This window comes from Alosa pseudoharengus, unplaced genomic scaffold (assembly GCF_046254945.1).
Source record: "Alosa pseudoharengus isolate Yale_2024_CS ecotype anadromous, Long Island Sound unplaced genomic scaffold, YU_APseudo_1.1 YU_APseudo_1.1_scf_10, whole genome shotgun sequence".
Classification (NCBI taxonomy): Eukaryota; Metazoa; Chordata; class Actinopteri; order Clupeiformes; family Clupeidae; genus Alosa; species Alosa pseudoharengus.
This window is the reverse complement of record NW_027468565.1, coordinates 40547758-40556457: the sequence shown is the minus strand read 5'-3', so window position 1 is coordinate 40556457 and position 8700 is coordinate 40547758. Positions and strand designations below refer to the sequence as shown.

Below are 8700 nucleotides of genomic sequence, written 5' to 3'. Positions count from 1 at the left end.
CTTCTGCAGCGCGCAGTTTCAAACACTCTTCATATTGCACTTTGTGCCACGTTTTCAAGTGGTGAACGAGTTCTTTGTGCTTCCACCACTGGCTGCAACGTGCTTATGGCACTCCCTACATATAGCGTGGTTTTGTTGCTCATCTGAAAATTTGTGTCCAAACCATCTCCAAATTATATATATATATATAAGTATATATACTCTTTTGATCCCGTGAGGGAAATTTGGTCTCTGAATTTAACCCAATCCGTGAATTAGTGAAACACAGCATGGTGAAGCACGCACTAATCCCAGCGCAGTGAGCTGCCTGCAACAACAGCGGCGCTCGGGGAGCAGTGAGGGGTTAGGTGCCTTGCTCAAGGGGAGCAGTGAGGGGTTAGGTGCCTTGCTCAAGGGGAGCAGTGAGGGGTTAGGTGCCTTGCTCAAGGGCACTTCAGCCGTGGCCCACTGGTCGGGGCTCGAACCGGCAACCGTCCGGTTATAAGCCCAAAGTGCTAACCAGTAGGCCACGGCTGCCCCAATTATTGAGCTACTACTTTTTCTTTTACTAACCAAGAGACTCTCCTCCGCATGCTCAGACGTTGTTGCTTTCTCCATGTTTATTGAAGAGTGCCGGAGAGTCTCTTCCTGCCCCTATATCCATATATGTGATATGGTCTAATTCCATATCACATTTTAAAATATATCGATATATCTTTTATATCGATATATCGCCCAGCCCTAGCTCAAATAAACAAATAAACAAATAAACAACGCCCCAGTTCTCCTGAGCTCACTCAGTGATTTAGTGTTATGGTTGACTCACAAGGAATATATTTTAGTGTTATGGTTGACTCACAAGGAATATATTTTCTGGTTTTAAAAAAAACAATAAAATGCCATTAGACTTGTCTGAGGAGAGAACAACCAGATCACACCTTGAGGTTCAAGAAAGACAATCTTGTTAGTGTCAAGACAAAGACAATGTTTCACTGCAAGCATCCACAGAATCATCACAACGACGCTGCCTATCCACCCGCACCCCACCAGCCCCAAGGTTCCCCACCAGCCCCAAGGTTCCCCCGCATCCCACCAGCCCCAAGGTTCCCCACCAGCCCCAAGGTTCCCCCGCATCCCACCAGCCCCAAGGTTCCCCACCAGCCCCAAGGTTCCCCCGCATCCCACCAGCCCCAAGGTTCCCCACCAGCCCCAAGGTTCCCCACCAGCCCCAAGGTTCCCCCGCATCCCACCAGCCCCAAGGTTCCCCACCAGCCCCAAGGTTCCCCCGCACCCCACCAGCCCCAAGGTTCCCCCGCATCCCACCAGCCCCAAGGTTCCCCACCAGCCCCAAGGTTCCCCACCAGCCCCAAGGTTCCCCACCAGCCCCAAGGTTCCCCACCAGCCCCAAGGTTCCCCCGCATCCCACCAGCCCCAAGGTTCCCCACCAGCCCCAAGGTTCCTGTGTAAGAATGTGTTTCCTCTCAGGGAGCGCAGGAAGCAGGAAGCACGATGGGGTTTGAGTGGCAGGTGCCACGTGGGAATAGGCCAATATCCTGGAGAGCTGTGTGAGCACAATGTTTCCCATACCTTTCAGCCGTAATGGGATTTTCTAGCGTAAATGCACTTCGCTCATCAGTAGGACCATTGGAAGTGAATCTATCGATCCATAAACAATTTAGCCACGTCGGACAGCGAGACGGCCTAAATGTACAAGAGAGCTTTTCCAACAAGCAATGCCAACATCCAGACTTTCAGTTTGCTCACAAGCACCTTGTCCACATAACTATGTTGTCTTCCTCACTCCAGTCTGTCCAGTTCGATAGCCACTGCATGCCGGTGCAGTTCTCACAGTGGTGAACTGCATAGCATACTTCATCAGTTCTTATTTAAAAATGGCAGTTCAATCTACTAGAAACACAACAGCTGCACTGCAGCAAGGTTCCGTGCTCTGTCTGTAGGATGGGGGTGAGGGGGGGGGGGGCTGTGTGTGTGTTGGTAGATGTGCAAGGTTATGTGCTCTCTCTGTATGATGGGGGGGGCTGTGTGTGTGTTGGTAGATGTGCAAGGTTATGTGCTCTCTCTGTATGATGGGGGGGGGGGCTGTGTGTGTGTTGGTAGATGTGCAAGGTTATGTGGGGGGTGGTTGAGGGAGGTGGGGGGCTGGCTGTGTGTTGGTTGATGTATTTTCCCTTTGACTTAGTCATCTTCAGGCAGCATCTTCCTGACGCGCTACCGGTGCCATGGCAACAGGCTGGAGAGCACTGGCTCTGAAGCAAGTGTGCGTTCTCCTCTAATAGGATGAGCTTAGCTCTGCACCTCCGCTTTCACATCATTAGACATGAGTGCTTGAAAGCCATCAAAACATAAGAAAGCTCAGAGACATTCCTTTCAAACACAATCAAGGCTCGTTTAGTGTGTCCATGTCAGACAAAGTGCTTTCTCTGTGTACAAAAATGAAAACCCTGAAGAGGCTTAATACAACTGCAGCAGTAGACATATGGAAACCAAGATGGCTACATGTGCTGAGCTGACACAGCATCTGACTGAGATCATTCTGAAATTTCTTTTTTTTCTTTTTTTCCCCAACACAAAATTGTAGTACTGACACAAATGTCTGAATCATCCACAAAGCTCATTTGGTGTGCTATTTGGCAGCCACAATATGCTAGCCAACCACTTCCAATGGAAGATTACTACACAAGCTCAAACATGAAAACACTGTCTCAAACAACAGTTTATGTTATTACTGTTTTACTGTACAACATCAGAGTGTGTCTCAGGTGAATTTACATAACGTTCATGTCCGAGTATCAGCACCTTATATGTAGCAATTTAAAATAAACATCTCACACTGAACAGCTTGGTACACCACACTGAGCATGTAAAATGCATAAGTTTAGGTTTATGCATTAATTAATGAGAAACAGCAAAGCATAGCCTAAGTTAGCTATGGATTGGTTGCTAACATCACTAAATTAGATCAACACAGTAGTAAACATCACCTACTTAAAGTTTACAAAACATTTTGAAATGAATAGTTCACTAGCCGCTGTGCGATGACTACTGTGCGAATGCCCATTTCATTTCCTATAAAACTTCATGAGTGGCAACTATCCCCCCTAATCCTACAATAAGCTGTAGAGTTTAATGAGGTGCCAGACGAGGCTGCTATCCTTAAAGTCCTTCCTCTGTAATGTGCATTATCTTAATGGCCTTGTCTCTGTAATGCAATCTGACAGGTAACATCTTTCTGGCAGAACAACAACTTGGAAGGACAACACGTATAACAAAAACACAAAGCCGTTTATCAGCAATGATGATCACCTAGATACGAACGCAGGAGAGTTGCAGGGACCATACCAGTCAAGCTTGCTGAATTACAACTCAAGTAGGCTTTATAACCAGTTTAACGATTTACTGGGCTTTCATATTAATTAAGCTCCATCTTAACTTAAATAGCCATCATTGAAATTGTTTTAAAACATTAAAAGGTATGTGACGTAAAATGGTTTGAACTTTCAAACATATAGCCGAGTTGAAAGCATGATAGCACAGATAATTTTAACAGGTGTGTTGCAAAAATGGTACACTTCGATATGCAGAATTGCGACAAGGGTCTCTCAAGCGATATGCAATCAACGAGGAGTTAGAAAACATTAACTGAGGATGGAAATGAGGGGAGAAGACTGAAACAGATCGATGGAAGCGTGTCCATCAAAATGACATCTCCATCACATTTCCGCTGACAAGCTGAACTCACTAGGTCACCACTCATGGAAAACAAGCCATGTGTTTCCCTTTTATGTGCAAGGTATTGGGGGGCGGGGGGGGGGGGGTACTCAGAGAGGCCAGGTGGAATCAGAATGAAAGGCGTGAATAAAGGGATGTCTGATACCACCAGCCCTGAGGCAGAGGGATGTGATCACACGCAAACACACACCTTACAAACATGGGAACGCTTATGAACAGAAGCTAACACAACACACACACACACACACACACACACACACACACACACACAATGTGGCTCAGGAGGGCTCCTGATTCTGTAGAGTGGGGAAGTCATTTCTTTCACTGCCCTTCCATTAGTGAAACTATTGATCGAAACAGCAGGAGAGGAAGAAATGGCTGAGCAATCAACTGAGGCCATTGCACCAACACAATAATCCCCATGTAGTGTACATGCACAAATATTCAAGTAGCCGCACTCTGTTGAGTGATTTGAAGGGGCGTGTGAGATAACCTCTACTTAGGGTAATTACCGTAACCAAAAGAACATTGGGAAATGATCGTGTTGAGTCTTGTGGGTCCTGTACTGCAAGAGCTAGGAGAGAGAGGGTATGAGTGTGAGTATGAGTATAAGTATATAAGTATATACTCTTTTGATCCCGTGAGGGAATTTTGATCTCTTCATTTATCACAATCCGTGAATTAGTGAAACACACTCAGCACACAGTGAACACACAGTGAGATGACGGGTATCAAACCCTTCGGTGACAAGCCTGAAGCCCTAACCAGTAGCACCAAGTGATCTGCAGCACAGGCCAAAGAGCTCCTGCCTCCATCCTAATCATCTGGGATGAGATGAGGTCGCCACATTCAGCTGTATCCCCCGCAGGTCTACAGTAGGCATTGACTACAGCTTAGCATCTATTCATTTTATTCAATACAGTTCATAAATAGTTTGATTCTGAGTGATACTTCAGCCAACAAGATTTCAATGTCCTTTTACATCTGTGACACACTGGAACTGACCATTCCAACTGTAATGATATTGTAATTGATATGCTTGAGTTGAGTTGTTGTATGTGACTTTTATGGAGCCTTGCTTGAATCTACCAATAAATGATCATTCAAAAGAGACACTTTCTAAACCATGCAGTCCTCCCTGTATGATTAGCATTGCTGCACTCAGAACAATCAACCCCCACCCCCCACACCACAGGTGGAAAATGGCAGAGCCGTCAATCAAACATGAGAGGCTTCACTATCAAAGGCAATCAGCCTATCTTTTTCTATTCAGTGCATGCTCTGCCATTTGGCCTTGAAGCTTGCTGTTGAGGAGAGAGCCCAGGGACAGGACTTATCGCTGCAACGGCTGTGGAATCACCTACAACTCAAATGGCAGGAAGCCAAAAGGTGAACCGTCTGATTTTCATACTCATCTCGCTGGCCCCACTCAGTTTCTGTTATTAGAGATTTGGAGACCACAGAATATGGCTATCCAGAGCCGCTTTCAGACCTGGTGTCTGGACAATGACCTGGTAATTAGGTCCGGATCTCACGCACTGACATGGTCCAGGTGGGTCTGGTTCATCCCTGAGCAGATAGTCTGGTAAGGCCAGGTGATGTCTAGGTCAAATAATGTGGACAATTGAGTTCATCCATACAGCCCACCCATCTAGATCATGACCAGATTCCAGTCTAGATCATGTCCATCTAGATCATGACCAGATTCCAGTCTAGATCATGTCCATCTAGATTAGGGTTTCTCAACGGGGGGCGTTCGTACAACCTAGGGGGGCTCTGGGAACGTGAGAGTTTTTGGGTTTTTTTACATTTTAAACTTTCATGGTTTTCACATATTTTTGTTGCAAAAATAGGCTACCTGAAATAAATAGGCTATTTTCATTCATGGGTTTCTAACCCCTCTACCGTCCCAGCTACATTTTACTGTTTATCTATGCTCAGTGGTCATACAGTGCAGTTCGGGCCTGCACACGTCCGGACTCACGTCCCCAGCCCCGCTCGCTGTTGTTCTGCAGCTGCTCTGAGCGTAGTCTCCACGAAAAGACGTTGCTAATCAAATACGAAATATGTATAGGCCTAAACAGGCCTCACGCGCGGATACTGTTTTGTGATTGGTTGGATTGTTGCGATGTGCATGTTGTTCACGTGATGTGCACTTAATTTTTGTTTATGATAAAATGACACGTCTTGTTGCCTTGATTTAATGTTCCTATTGATTTAAAAAAAAAATCATTACAACCAATGCTGGTAGTGTTTTTTTTTTACCCAACCAGTCTCCTATTGCTTCTAACAGTGGGCTAAATCTGCTTAATAATAAAATAGGCTCATAGGGACATTTTCTTATAATTCCAGAAGAAACCAAAACAGCGCAGAAATGGGCTCGTTTTTTTATTTAAGCAATATAGCATGAGTGTGAGTGGCCTATAGCCTACCCGGGGGTGTAGTTTTTTTTTTTTTTTTTTTTATTGTGTGTGTGGGGGGGTGCCAGAGGATCAAAGTAAGGTCAGGGGGGCGTTTGCTCAAAAAAGGTTGAGAACCACTGGTCTAGATCATGACCAGATTCCAGTCTAGATCATGTCCATCTAGATCATGTCCAGATTCCAGTCTAGATTATGTCCATCTAGATCATGTCCAGATTCCAGTCTATGTGTGAAAGGGGCTATTTTCATAGCATATCAAGAGCCACAATGTTATTCTTGCCATTTCGGCCCCTAGCACGCTTACAGCACAGTCCTGTCTGCAAGCACAGTGTTACATAAAGTGCTCCTCACAGAGACTGCTGGCCTCCCTGCCTGCTTGCCGGTCTGTCTGCGCTGACCCCAATGCAGGCACCACCAGACCGGCCCATCACTCTCCTGTACAGTAAAGACCCTCCGCTAGCGCTGAGTGGCCCAGACATAAGCCCGGCCCCAGCAGGGGGTCCGAGGAAGAGGAGATTTCTCCTCTCTCCGAAACGTCTTTTTATCATTGGGGTAGCCCTCAGAGCAATGGAGGGGCCAGACGAGATAGAAGGCCAGACGAGGGCTTTAAGCTCTCTCCAGAGAGCTGCTCCAACAATGGCAGCATTCAATGAATTTATTGCAAAAGACTGACCTCAGGATGTGCGACCAGAAATTCAACAGCCCACCTAAGACACGTTAAGGTGATTTAAATGAAATGGGTCTTAACACACAATCACACATACCACATGATCTGATTTATGAATTCAAAGATAAACAAAATGCTCATTACCTGAAATATGAAATTATTCTTAATGTATCACAAGGCTATGCAGTAAAGTAGTATTGACTGCTACCGATGAACTGTCTATGTATCATTTGGGCTACACCCATGACGGGAAGATTGTTCAGAACCCTGAGCACAGGATTTTGGCATGACATTGGAGCTTTTCTCTAAGCGATGTGAGGCGACCACTGTGCACTGAACCAAGGCAGCTATGGACAGTGTCTGTGTTGAATAAATCCATAAGCACACACCCACTCTTTATCATAGAGAGCACTTATGGATGTTGTCCGATTTGAAACAGCATTTCAGCACTTTGTCATCACTGCATCCATTTAGTGAGGCTGTCGTTACCACAGGTAGGACCTAGCAACAAGCGTTGGCTGATTTGTAGCTCATCGTTTCAACCGGCAACATTTACGACAGAGGAAAACAGCGATGTCCCCGGGCGCGCCCACAGCACCTGGCCAGCAACAGCATTTAGATTGTAATAGAACACGAATAGGCTATTTGAAGTTCAGAATAAGCATTTTCCCACTCGCATGCCCGTATAACTAATTAGGAGCGTTTCCAACCCAGTGGATTATTTTACTCTGACAACATGAGTTACTGCACAAGAAAGCACTACTGGATTAAGAAAATAAATGTTGACTGCACATTTAAGTAGCCTATACTGTATGCTAGAATATTTTAAGACAGTCTCAGTCGAAGCCGTCACTAACAGTGCAATTTTAAAGCATAAGGTGAAAGTAATAGGCTTAGAATACAGTGTAAACGGGTATGGTGTTCGTCGAAATTGTGGACAGCCAATAACTTACAGCCGAAAGCAGATAACGTCGGAACACGTTACGGCACACTATGTCTAGGCTATGCTTTTGCGTCTAACTGCGCTGTAAGGAACGAAAAAGGAAAGAAAATAATTTTACACCTATGCAGTTTAGCAACATAATAAACTGGTCTGCATTGCGGTAGCCCATCCGTAGTCTAGCCAACCAGCACTGACTGTGCAGGATGCAGAACGCCTTCACCGCATGTATTTACCAATAAACAGACAGTGCAAGAATAGTCATCTTACCTGCAAGACCGGACAGTCCGTCCGTGTAACCTTCACGACACACACCTTGGTCAGCACCGCATAGCCGAAGTGATGAGCATGAGAGAGGAACGGACAGCGCCGTTGATGTCAAACACTCGTCGATTGGATGAAGGACGATGACGGACGCTTTAGGGGGCGCTAATGCAGCTGCTATTGGGCGAAGGAGCTGCCATCCAGCAGTACATGTTTGTTATATTTCACGGATTTTATGTTGTGGTGGCCTCTGTGGCTTCCAGTGAAGCACTACATCAGAATGTTTGAAAAGCGTGCCAAGACACACTGCCTGCTTAAGACCAGTGTAACATGCGTATTACGTAAACATATGACTGCGATCGGGCGGCCTAAGCAAATGTCTGTGCTCAAGGCTGCACAGTGACAGAGGATAAGATACATGGGGTTCTTCATGCCCCTAGGACATGTGTCTTTGGTGACACGCGCTTTGTCAAGCAGACTGTCACAGCTTCACAAATCAGGATGTGCAGACACACAAATAGCCCATAGGTCACCAATAATTAAAATCCATAGCTACACCACAAAAAAGGCCATCCAACCTCCCCACAATGCCCTATGTAGACCTAATGTAAAGTATACATATAGACCTATAAATACATCAACCATTTTACCCAAAGGTCAATATGCTGCTACCTAAATTA

General features: G+C 45.6%; 1 protein-coding gene across 1 annotated transcript in view; it reads right to left on the bottom strand.

The window, feature by feature from the left end:
• Positions 1–8083, bottom strand: part of cntn1a (contactin 1a) — a 95462-nt gene extending 87379 nt beyond the window's left edge. The window contains exon 1 of the mRNA XM_076302432.1: positions 8027–8083. The gene's annotated coding sequence lies outside the window, so the exon portion shown is untranslated. The remainder of the gene's footprint in view (positions 1–8026) is intronic.
• Positions 8084–8700: the final 617 nt, after the last annotated feature.